Genomic DNA, 13500 nt, shown 5'->3' with positions numbered 1-13500 from the left:
CATCACAGAAGAAGGAGTTGATAAAGAAGAACTATTTGCGTTCAAAAAGATAGGCGAAGAATTGTCGGAGACAGAAAACGGAGTTCTGATGAGAGGTTCAAGAGTTGTAATACCACTTCGCCTAAGAAAAAGAACAGTCAAAATAGCACACGAGTCACACAGAGGAATAGTAGCGACAAAGAAGATGCTGAGAGAAAGAGTGTGGTTCCCAGGACTAGACAGCATGGTAGAAGAAGAAGTGGCACAGTGCTACACCTGTCAAATAACGGGACCATCCAGCAAGCCTACACCGCTGAGGATGTCGGAATTACCATTGGCAGTATGGACTGAATTAGCGGCAGACTTCTATGGGCCACTAGAGACTGGAAGATACCTGCTGGTAGTCATTGACGAGTTTTCAAGATTCCCAGTAGTAAGGGAAGTGGCATCGACATCAGCAAATGCCACCTTACCAGTGCTGGACGACATATTTGCTGCCTGGGGCTCACCACAAACACTGAAAACAGACAATGGCCCTCCATTTTCAGGAGAAGAATTCCGCAGGTTCATGGAATACCTGGGGATCAAACACAGGAAAATAACACCACTGTGGCCCCAAGCCAACGGAATGGCAGAAAGATTCATGGGGACCATTAAAAGGGCCATCCAAAGAGCAAAAGTGACACAGATCTCCATTGGACAAGCGCTGTGTCAGGTGCTACGAGACTATAGAAACACCCCCCACAGCACCACGGGCAAATGCCCAGCAGAACTGGTGCTAGGAAGAACAAGCAAGACGAGGCTACCACAGAGAGAAGTAACAGCAGACACCAACAGACAAGAAATCGCAAAAAGAGACAGCAAAGAAAAAAAAAAATGAAAGAATACGCTGACAAAAAGAGACATGCAGCGGAACACCAACTAAAAGAAGGGGACATAGTAATAGTGAAACAAACCCAGCACAGAAAATCAGACAGCCCTTTTTCAAAAGAGCCGCTGGTAATAACTGGAGTAAAAGGGTCAATGGTGACCGCAGCCTCAGACAATCGGATTGTAACAAGAAACAGTTCGCATTTCAAGGAGCTAAAAATGGAAAAAGAAGAAAGAGCAAAAACAACGGCGGAAGTGGAGGAAAGAGAACAAGGAACAAACGGAGAAGTGACAACACACAAAGAAGAAGGTGGAGGACCAGAGCAGAGCGGAGAACAAAGACCAAGAAGAGAGTGCAAAAAGACAAAGAGACTATTAGAAGAAATGTAGAGAGTCTCTCTATCTCTCTCTCTCTCTCTCTCTCTCTCTCTCTCTCTCTCTATCTCTATCTCTATCTATCTCTCTCTCTCTCTCTCTCTCTCTCTCTCTCTCTCTCTCTCTCTCTCTCTCTCTCTCTCTTCTCTCTCTCTCTCCCTCTCTCTCTCTCTCTCTCTCTCTCTCTCTCTCTCTCTCTCTCTCCTCTTCTCTCTCTCTCTCTCTCTCTCTATCTCTATCTATCTCTCTCTCTCTCTCTCTCTCTCTCTCTCTCTCTCTCTCTCTCTCTCTCTCTCTCTCTTCTCTCTCTCTCTCCCTCTCTCTCTCTCTCTCTCTCTCTCTCTCTCTCTCTCTCTCTCTCTCTCTCTTTCTCCTTCTATATCTATATCTCTCTCCCGAACCGCAGCACAGGCAGTTGCAGTGTGGATAAGGATTTGTACCTGGGGAAAAGCATTTGTTGTAACAAAGGGGGAGATGTGATGACCAGCGCAGAGATGCTGGACATTAGGACCCTGTGGGTCACAGGGCGGTGACCAGGTCACCGGACACCACTTCCTGTGGGTGGACAGGAAAAGGGCATTAGGCTGCAGGATGAGGACGAGGACAGATGTGTGATGGCAGACTGAGAAGCAATTGTAATAAAGAAGAATCTGTTCACATACCCCATCGTGTCCAGAGTGATTATTGATCGTCGGGGATCTGACACGCGGCAGGGCTGCCCACTTTCCCCTCTTCTTTTCACCATCGCGCGGGAGCCCGAGGCAGCACAAATCTGACAACATCACGCGAACCGAGGACTAGGCTTCACAACTCGTGACCTTGTTATATCCTTATACGCTGACGATATTACTCTTTGTTATTCACCCCGAGACCTCCTCTCCCCACTCATCCGTGGAATTATACGTTTCGGTGGCCTGTCTGCTGTTCAGATTAACTGAGCTAAATCCACAGTATTCCCTTAACGCCCCATGGTCTATCCGCTCCAGGGGGCCCGCAGCCCGGGTAAATACCATGGTATCCTCGTGAGCAGAGATGTCGAGGAGCTTTGGCGCGCCAAGTTCAGGAAAACCACAACTCTGGATTGAAGATAGAGTTCCTCTGTGGTCCAGGCTCCCGCTGTCCATGGCGAGGCAGGACAGCGTTTTTTTTTCCCAGCCCCCCCACAAACACCCACAGCATTAGACTATACTTACAGGACGCCCTCACCCGGCAAGCTTATAGCATCCCTATATAACCCCATGCAGGCAGCAGCACTGGTGGAGGTCACACCAGCCTGGCAGGCCTGGGGGAGTGATCTCCCCCCCTTACAGATGCCCAACGGGCTTTCTGCCGTGCTCAACTTGAGATGTGATCTCCTAACTACCGGCGGAGACTTATACTCTTAAAATGTTTCTACTCAGCATATACCGAGCCCTGCACAAATGCACCGAATGGGGCTGTGCCAGACTCCCGCGGCACGCGCTGTCATTCACCACTGGCGGACTTTCTCCCCCTAACCTGGCAATGTCCTGTGATTGCCGCCTGTGGGGCAGAGATATTCGACATAATCGGGAGGGTTGTGAATGTTCCAATGCCCCCGGCTCCGCGGATGGGACCACAGGGGTATGTGGAAGGTACCCCCTGAATCTGACTGCGTCATTGCTTGTACTTGCAAAGCGAAGCTGGAGCACGGGCGCCTCAAGCCCAGGATTGGATCACAGCCATCACATACTGTCATGAACAACTGTCTAATTACTGGGACCTGATGCCCCTCCACATCTGGGAGCCTTTCACGCCCTGCCTTCACCAAACGCACAACCCTCCATTGGCCCAGACAGCAGTGACGAGGAGGGGCCGCGCCTCATAGGACCTCCCACTGTGAGTCCACAGGGCCCGCCGCTTGTTTCTGATACTAGACTACACTGACGTGTGGGTTGTACCGATGCAATCGGGGGTGAGTGGGGGGGCGGCCTCGCCGAGGTGTATATGCCGCATACAGCTGTGTTGTGTCTACAGCTGCATTCCTGCCTCATGTGTCCTGCCCACTCATCCGTCTCCGGCTTCATGTCTGTGCAATGCCAACCCTTCATAAATACCGTTTGTTTAAAAACAGATAAAGACTCGAGACGGTAGAGCCAGGACCTGGAGCGGCGAAGGCCCCGCCCATAAGACAGCGGAGAGCGCATCGTGCGCATAGAGGCCGGCGCGCGGCCGACGCTATAAGGACACGCACCTGCGGGAGGTGAGGTAGATGGGCCCGGCCGGATCCCGGAAGCTACCAGGGTGAGGGCTGCAGCATGCACGGGAGGGGCTCGGCCAGGAGGCAGGTGTACAACCCGCCGAGCAGCAAGGGACCTGCAGAAATAGTGGCCTGCGGGAGAGGTGGCCTGACGGAGGCGCCCACGGTGGAAAGAGCCCCGTTGGAAGTCCGGAGACACAGAGCACTCGCCGGCCCACTACATATTACTACCCCTCCCTGGGCAACAAGCCGCATGACTGTGAGACACGGCTAACAGACGGGGTAAAGGGGAGAGGTGTGGCGCCGCGGCTAGGGCGACTGACGCTGGAATCTGGGGTCCACGGTTCGATCCCCGGCTCCGGCGGCAGGTCAGCCCAGCACCATGTGACTCTGGGCCCAGCACCATGTGACTCTGGGCAATAGCTCGCTTAATCTTCCCGACGGCCCCCAGCGCCTAGAGACCCTTACGGGTGATTGTGCGCTTTACAAATGTGGACTTTTAATTTAACGAGGCCAGTGGCGCGCTGATCAGGCCGCTGATTGTTGCTGGAAAGCAAAGGCTCTAAATAAAGTCAGCACTGCCCTCCAAGCGACCCTGCGTGGCAACAGTAATGCCAACCAGTGGACAGTCCAGTGCATTGGGCGGTAGGATCCAAGAAGCAGCAATGCATAAGGGAGAGGCCTGGGTGACCACTGCGGGTGCAGCACAGTGGCGCGCTGCCCAGGACTATTGAGCCACAACAGAACAGCTACAAGCATGGCACAGACGCACGTACAACTGCCAACTCCCTGAGGCACACACAACTGGCCACCAACCCCGGGTGGGCAGGATGTGTGTCTGATGCATCTGCAGCCAGTTGTACGGAGCCCAGCCCGGAGTGCAGGACCCAGCCCAATGCACGGACTTGGCCTCACAGGCTGCCCTGCTGGTTGGCAGCACTCGATACCAGCTCCACCCACATACCTGCTCAGAAAGCACAAGCATGGAGAAAGATAGAACACAGAGGAGAGCCGACAAATGAAAGTGGACCATACATGGTGCATGGAGGCGCATCTACAGTAGGAATTTGAATTTGAATTTTTAAGAATTTGTAGAGCGCACGTACACTATGCAGTTTCTTGGCACTGGGTTTTTTTATACTAAGCAGAAAGGACACAACAGGCTAGGGGCTAAAAAGCTTGCTGAAATAGAAAGGTTTTAAGGGCCTTGCGAAACTCCATATAGGAGGAGGAAAATCTAACAGGGGGCGGGAGTGTATTCCAAAAGGTGGGAGCAAGGACCGAGAATTTCTGGCCTCCCGATCTTTGTTTCTTGAAACGGGGAATGACTAAAAGAGATTTGGTGGACGAGCGCAGATCTCTGGGAGGGCAGTAGTTGGTGATGGCAGAGTTGATAAATGCAGGGGCAGTGTCCGCCCGGGCCTGGAATGTAAGGCATCCAAGTTTGAAGAGGGCCCGTTGTTTGATAGGGAGCCAATGTAGAGCAATAAGCAGGGGAGAGGAGTGATGGGATTTGGATAGGCCATGTACCAGGCGAGCTGCCTGGTTCTGCACCAGTTGAAGGCGTTGAAGTGCATAGGCGGGGACACCATTGTAAATAATATTTCCATAGTCAATCTTAGATAGGACCATGGCCATTAAGATGAGTTTAAGTGCAGGGGGAGAAAAAAAACGGGATATTTTCCTAATGATACGCAGGGTAAAGAAACAGGAGGAAATGACAGAACTAATGTGGGAGTGGAGTGTAAGATGATGATTGAGTGTAATGCCAAGGCTCTTAACTGAATTTGAAGGAGTGGGGGGTAGACCTAGAGAAGGGGGCCAGAACGAGGGGGACCAAGGGTTACCACTGCCACCAGTCAGAACCAGCTCTGTTTCATCTGGGTTGAGTTTAAGATGGTTCGCATTCATCCAATCCCGGATAAACGGCATGACGGACTGGAAGCTAGGGGTACCTGATATAGGGGAGGAAAAATTAAAAATGAGTTGGAGGTCATCAGCGTAATTGTACACTGTGACCTCCATTTGTTGCAGTGCAAAAATAAGAGGTAAAATATGAAGGTTAAACAAAAGGGGGGAAAGAGAGGAGCCCTGAGGGACACCGCATTGCACCCTGCGGGGCGGGGCAGAGAATTCGACCAGATGGACTGCTTGCGTGCGGTCGGACAGGAAGGAGCCGAACCAGGCCAATATCTGTCCCCTTATGCCCGCCGCCTTGACACGGGACAGAAGAATGGAATGGTCCACCGTGTCAAAAGCGGCGGACAAATCCAGGAGGACGAGGGCCTGGGGGGTGTTGGTATCGAGCCCCTCCCTGAGTTGCTCCATGACCGAGATAACCACCTTCTTGGTGGAATGGCGAGGACGAAAGCCCGCTCGGCAGGGTGCAAGATAGTTACTATCCTCGATAAAAGAGCTAAGCACCTGGGTGGCATGGGACTCAGCAACCTTTCCCAAATACGGGAGAAGGGATATAGGACGATAGTTTGCCGAAGAGGCAGGATCCGCCTCGGGCTTTTTTAGTATAGGGATAATTATAGCGGTCAGTCAGTCAAATTATCTTTATTCGATTTGGTTAAAAATCATACAAAGAACATAAAAAAGACATTTATATACAAGTAAAATACAATTAAACAATTTCAATTCAATCGAATACATGTGATAGGGTGTTACGGTTAAAATGTATCAAAGCAGTTCATACAGGGAAGTTTAATGATTTCTTACATGAGCTTGATCTAGCCGCCGCCACTAAAAAATTTGCCAAGCAAAATGTAATGCGGATATTATTCATTGATTGGAGATAAAACATAGCTGGTCTCACCTGGGAGAAACCAGCTTCCCTTAAAACAGGTAACAAGTGTTTTTTCCTCTGTTCAGAAAAGAAATCGCAAAACATAATAAAGTGCATGGTGTCTTGTGCAGAAAAGTTATCACAAGTACAGGGCGGTGCTGACTCTGGTTTTGCCCAAGTGTTGAAACTTCCCAAATAAAAATGAATAAGATTAAATCTAAATTTAGTTAAAAGAAACCTGTGAAAAGGGTTGGTGACAAAACATAAGTAGGGTTCTAATACAATGGAGGTAACTAACAAATAGTGACGTCTAACTGTGGGCTTTAGCAGTTCCTTTTCTTCTCGGCTCATTCTTGACCTTAGCATAAATTCTTTTTTAATAATGACTATGTCTTGCTTTGTTATGCCGGAAGGGTCAGTAAAAAGATCCGGCCGGCCCAGATCCATGAAGGAATTTTTCAAATAAGGCAACCAAGGAATACTGCTACTATAGTCCAAAGACATGACTTCCTTCATTATCAAATGATTAGGGTTAATTCTGAGTTTAGCCATGTCTTAAGCCAGTAAATTAGGGGCGCCAGTTTTAACCTATCATGGACATAGTCCATGCCCACCTCAGCGTGTATGGAAAAGGTTGGTGTTGATTAGGGAAGGCATAGGAGAGAGCGTAAGAATCTGTTTTCCGCCTTTTGAATGTTTTCCAAACATGCATAACCCCATAAAGGCGCACCATACAATGCCACAGAGATGCATTTGCTGTTATAAACCTTTAAGATAGCTTCCATCGGGTCTATGGCCCAACCTTTTAGCAAAACCCAGGAGGGACATTGATGCCCTGGTCACCACCAGGCTTTTAACAAGGGTACCTGGGGCCCCGAGGTAAGGGCTATCAAAAAGCACACCAAGGTACGGAAAAACAGGTACTCTAGACACAACTTCTCCCTTGCATCTAAATGTTTTTACCAGGGCTATTTTCTTCTGGGGACCAACAACCATGGTGTGTGACTTGTTTGAGTTGACCTTCAAGTCTAATTGGTCCATAAAGGTACCGAATGCGTCCAAAAGCTGTTGGAGACAGACACCAGTGCGGGCTATCAGCACTGCGCCATCCGCGTATAGGAGAGCAGGGATCTTAACTTCTCCTACACGCGGAACGTCTCTGGCAGCGCCCTCTAAAAGGGTACCTAGGCCGTTAATGTAGATAGTGAATAGCAAAGGAGCAAGTATGCAGCCCGGCCTGACCCCTCGCTTCGAGTTAAAACGGGACGTGCATCTACCTTCTTTTGTGACCCGCACCACTGCAAACAGCTCTTGATGAAGTGAGGCCATGAACCTAACCAGGGCCTCATCTATCCTAATCTTCAAAAGGATATCCCAGAGCTTGGACCTATTGACCAGGTCGAAGGCAGAGGAGAGGTCCATGAACGCTAGGTACAGTGACCCCTCCTTGGCTACCGTGTAATTTGAGATCAGCAGGTGTGGGTTAGAGCACTGCTCTATCGTGCCTCTCTTCTCTCTAAAGCCGTACTGGATGTCGGCCAAACCACCACAACTATCCAGGCTATCCCTTAACCTAGCCAAGAGGACTCTGCCTAGGATCTTAATTGCAGAGTCCAGGAGGGATATAGGCCGATAGCACCCTGGGTCATCCCTTTGCGCCTTCTTAAATATGGGAACTATTGTGGAAGTAGCCCATGTAGTTGGGGGGGGTTACTGATTGCAGCTGTAAATACTTTAGCTAGGATGCCTGCCCATAGGTCTGGCAAATGTATATAAAAATCGGCCGGCACCCCATCCCGGCCAGGGGCTTTGTTCCTACTAGTGGCACGAATTGCTTTCTCTACCTCAGCCCTGTTGAAGTACATGGGACGAAGCCTCAGGCACAATCATGTTAAGTTGCTGTGTGACCGTACCATTGTCTCCATAGATGGAACTAAAATGTGCCAACCACTTGTCATCCGGGATGACGCAGTCCGTATCTGGGTTGGGAGAATCAGAGAAGTAAGGCTGGTTAATTACGGCCCAGAATTGCCTACTGTCCCGCAAGATATCAATAGAGATTAGGTTCTCCCAAGCCTCTTGTTTGATGTTATCCTGTCTGGTCTTTATGGCTCGTTTGTAATCTTTTCTTAGGGTGATGATGGCTGACCTATCCCTAGGATTAGCTTTAAGCGCCATTTTTAGAGATTTATGGGCTCTTGAACAGGGAGCATCAAACCATCGGCAGTGATTATTTTCTCCCTTCCTCAGTTTCACCATGAGGCTAGAATAAATTTTACAACAGATCGTTTGGAAGGCCTCCATTATCTCATAACCTTGCGAGACTGGGTTCTGACAAATCGTGATCTGCTCCTCAATTTGCGGGCTGATGTCAGCATAAAAATTACTAGGGACCACGTTCGCCCACTTGAGCCTTCTTCCCTTATCTATTGTGCGTAGGGCAGGTCCTACAGCGGCCTGCCCCGGCATTGGGCCCATAAAGTCCCCCCATGCCACCTCCAAGAGGACGGGGTTATGGTCACTAAGGGGAGAAAGGACTGTGCAATAAGAGATAACACGGTTAAGGATGACAGGGGACACAAATATATAATCATTTACTGTGCCCGGAACTGTCCCCTTGAAAATAGGCATTCTAGATTCCCCCTCCATGTTCCTTGGTTCGAAAATATTAAAATTGGCCAAAAGTTCTTCCAGTTCTTCACCAGCTTTAGTGTGCTCAAAGTGAGGGCCCTCCTGACCTGTGGTCACCATGGGATCAATTGAACCACACCCAAAATCACAGGGATGAATATTAAAATCGCCCATGAACACATATTCATAATTAGTCTGGGTATTGTGACTGACTAAATTTAAAAAGGAATCGAGAGCAGCAATGTTATCGCCACCACCATCCCTATTACGTGAATTATAAAAATGTATAAACAGTGTACTCTTAGAAGGACAAATTTCCCTTTCAACAATCAGACAATTCGGGGAATCATATTTAATATGTTTTAGAGGCCCTTTTGAGATCAAGTGAAAAAATGGTCAGAAGCCCTCCCCTGGCTCTGCCTGCATTACTTGGGGTTGCAGCTACAGCGAAGCCTACGAACCCATCCAACCAAAAGCAGGATGATGTATCCCAGGTTTCCTGTAGGGCGATGACTTTGTGTTCTGAAATAAATCTAACCCAATCAGTGTCGCCAATTTTAGATCTAATTCCTGCGACATTCCAACTAAGGAATGGTACTCATTTTATTGACCTCAAATGGATGAAGGGCTGAGTGGACCCGCCAGGATTTGAACCTGTGACCATGAGGTCCAACACAGGCCCCTGCAGTGGATGCATTAGTCCATTGGGCCACCAGAAGTTACTGCATCTTGTCATGGTCTCCCAAAGAGGCACCTTCTTGGGGATGGAAGGCTACTGCAGGCAATGGATGACGGAATTTGCTCTTTTAATCGGACTCCTTCAGGATTATGTTGAAACCGTGCACAGGACTTAGTGGGCAAATCAAGCCTTTGCAGGGATAAAGCCAGCCACCTCCAAGGCCTGTGCACTGGGCCTGCTGAATTATTCTAAACTCTTCATGCCAAGTTGGAAGTTTGAAGAAATAATAAAAACATTGCTCCTTTTTAATGCATTTCTCAAAGATGTCTAGTTTTTAGGTCTCGCCTCCGCAGCGCTCATACGCTGTCTGGAAAGAAACCTCTTGAGATCGCATTAGTTTTCCAGGCAAAAACGTGCACGCGTTGCATTGATTTCAATGCAACGCGTGCACATTTTGGCGATTTCCTTGCTGGAGCATGCAGCGCCATATCATTGCACGCTCCCATGAGGGAATCGCGCAGGCCCCCTCCCCTGCTGCCGCGCACAATTGGTTACCACTGGTTAAGAACTTGTGCCCTGTAAACACATGATGGCCAAGATTTACTAAGCATTAGCTCCAGCGCTCACGCGACAGTAAGTCGTGATCGGCACACCCGACCCGAACCATACCTTTCAAAGCGGCAGCTGTCAAAGTCAGAGACAGACGCGGCCCACCGGCAAGGAAATGGATACTGTGGCGTGAGGACGACACAGGGCCCGGCGAAGCAACCCAAGGGACCGGGCGGTCCCCTGTCTGTGTTGGCCTCTTCCCTGCCAGGTAAGCAGCGCACCTCACTGTGATGTGGCACAGCAGCGAACCTCTCTAGGCGCTACAGAGTGCTATAGTTATTTGCAGGCAGACAGAAACGTCTGAAGCGTCACGTCTTTGCTGCCACATACTAACCACAACGACGTGTGTCCTCCTGTGTGTCAGTTTGGATCAACAGGTCTTGGGGTAGTCTTTAAATATGGGGGCATTCTGCCTTGCTACGTGGACAGCTCAATTTGCACTTTTGCTCTGAAAAAGAGCACCGCAACATTAAAAAGGAAAGTGCCATTTTTACTGTCAACTTAGTTTCACCGGAATAATTTTTTTTGCCCACTGATAATTTGTTTATGATTAGACGTGCATAAACATGGCACATGTGATTGCTCGCCTCCCTACCAACTCTATAGAGACGTGGCTGTCGTGTAAGTCGGCGTGTCGGCACTAATTATGGCGGCCGTTAGATGTGTTCATCAATTCAAGGCCGGAAAAAAAAAGTGCCACTGAATTCCATGCCAATGACCCCTATTGAAACTCCTCAGTGCAATTCAGTTCAGGCTGCTTACTAAACAAGTTCTCAATAGGCAGAATATAGAATTAAAATTACAGACAATTCACTTTGTGTTGTAGCCTAGATAGTTATGTATCCTTAGTATTACGCCTATGAAGTGTGGTTTGTTTGTTTTGACACTATAGGAATATCTCATAATGCCGCTATGTGTATCACTCGAGGACAACAGGACAAACAGAGAGCATTTAGGGACATAGAATAGTATACTGTACAATGAGTGTTTACCATTTTATGCATGCCATCTTACTTTCAATGGTAAAAGGATGCTTCACCCTCATTTTCACTCTCTATGTAGAATATACTGTATTTTTATGCGTTTCTCATTGCTAATGTTAATCTGGGGCCCAAATCAACACCACGGGCAGCAAAGAGCACAAAAGGGGGAAGGGCTGGTGGTCCTAACTGACTTCCATTCATTTCCCTTCACATCAGCCTTTATCGACAGGCCTGAAGGGAATGGGCTTGCATTTGTAATTGTGTGTTGGGCAAAGTTGTAAAGTTCTGGAACTTCGAAAGTCACTGGGCCTGATTCACAGAACTAACTTAAGACAAAATCCTAAACTTACTACTTTTGGTATTCACAGAAGTTAGGATTTTGTCTTAAGTTTGTCTTAAGACAGACTTAAGACAGACTTAAGACAAAATCCTAACTTAAGTCTGTCTTAAGTCTGTCTTAAGACAAACTTAAGACAAAATCCTAACTTCTGTGAATAGCAAAAGTAGTAAGTTTAGGATTTTGTCTTAAGTTAGTTCTGTGAATCGGACCCAGAGTTTTTAGGAGAAAAAAAAATGAAATCTAATTGAACCTGCTGTAATTGAGTGAATAAAGTACTTGAACATTGGTGTTACTGATGCGCCTTCAAAGCTGTTTAATCGTGTTCTTCTGCCCTTCTGTAATTAACCACTTCATGTCAACATCATAGAATCTGTAACATGGTGCCACGATTTCAGGTGCATGTGTTTTGGTTTTTATTTTTTATATTTGTTTGCTTTTGGAGTCAAAGGAGACAGAAGAATGATGAAAGGTGAGTGTGTTGAGTATAACCTATTCAACCATAAATGTATTGCCGGCTTACACTTGTCATATACTGCTTGTTGGATACATTCCGTTGGTGTTCTTCATTTCGGATAAATTAGTAGGGGGCGTTGTCTTTAACTATGGATATTTGCCTTCAACGATTTGTGTTGCCTAGGACCTCTTTCTGAGTAGGCCGCTAATGGCCAGTCGGGCACAAACAGATTTTTGGGCTACATTTTTTACATCAAATTCTCAAATTTCGTATTAACCACTGCAAAAATGAAATGATGCAGTGTGACAAAACGGCTGGCTCTGAGTTTTGTGACTTGCATAGTGTTAAAACTTGAGTAAAACCATAGGCACTTCCTTCTGCATTCTTTGCGCATTTTGGTCGTTGCGTCAGCTCCTGGCCCTAGGTACATTTTCTAATAAGCATTTGCAATGAAATAGGTTTCGCATTGCCATTGTAAATGACAACGCTTTATATTTATTTGTTTTACAAACCTGCATGCGGTGCAGAAACGCACTGTGTACTTATAGTCCTTGCTTATGAGAAGCAAAGCTGGCAGTAAAAGAGGCGTAGTTACTGCCAACCTTGCTTCTCGTAAGCAACGAGTGTAAGTACAAAGTGCGTGTTTGTTCACCACTTGTAGGTTTTCAAAACACATAAATAAAAGACATTTGCATTTACAATGCTAATAGCTCAAACTCTCGCACATGGGAGACCTATTGCATTGCAAATGCTTGTTTCAAAAAGGTCAGGTCTGTCATTGTTAGTAGATAGATCTTTGAGTCAAAAACCATACACAGTTGCATTATTACACCCATATACCCTATGAAACACCCCTTGACTCAATGTAATGCAAAGCAGTGCTGAACGCTCCTTTCAGGCATCTTTCCAGCGTAAGTTTTTCAAACCCACCAAAACATATTTGTGAATCTGCCCTAGAGATGCAGTAGACAGTTTCCACCGAGGAGCAGAGATGGAAGGTGTGTAATATGTGTGTATCCATATCGCTGCCACCTACCGTTAGTCGTTCCATGTCCTTATCAAAGAGACAGGGGTGACCTATGACAACAGGTATATATTTTTGTGCAGCTCTGTTTCTTAACTGACTCTAGCACTAGAGAGGTGAGAAGCATCCAAAAATGTGTGGAGCATCGGTTAGGAGATCTGATACAAGTCCCTTGCACTGGAAAACTACTTGACAAACCTACATGAGGAAATGGGTGACAGGAGGGCAGATGGCTCCTCCACCAGGGACTTTTGAATTTACAGCCCTACTATTCACATAATTATACCAAGGCCAGCTTCATATCGGGCACCATCAAGCAACAGATGCCCATAATAAGGCAATAATCAACACTTTTATTGAGTGGCCGCAGATATACCAGGGGTGGGGACATCACCTCACCTCACGTGTGAGCATGCAAAAAAGGCATCAGAGCGTACACATCCACAAATACACAAGCACTCTGTACATAGACACACAGACCTGCTGTAGGGCTTATCACTTTTGCTACATTTCCCATACATTACCTAGATAGTGTTGCCCCAACTCC

At 47.5% G+C, this 13500-nt stretch overlaps 1 protein-coding gene across 1 annotated transcript in view; it reads left to right on the top strand.

Annotated features, from left to right (window-relative positions):
• Window positions 1–13500, top strand: part of LOC144774152 (TRPM8 channel-associated factor 2-like) — a 63246-nt gene that overhangs the window by 1799 nt on the left and 47947 nt on the right. The gene's annotated exons all lie outside the window — the stretch shown is intronic.

This window comes from Lissotriton helveticus, chromosome 8, assembly GCF_964261635.1.
Source record: "Lissotriton helveticus chromosome 8, aLisHel1.1, whole genome shotgun sequence".
Classification (NCBI taxonomy): Eukaryota; Metazoa; Chordata; class Amphibia; order Caudata; family Salamandridae; genus Lissotriton; species Lissotriton helveticus.
This window is presented reverse-complemented; position numbering and strand designations above follow the sequence as displayed.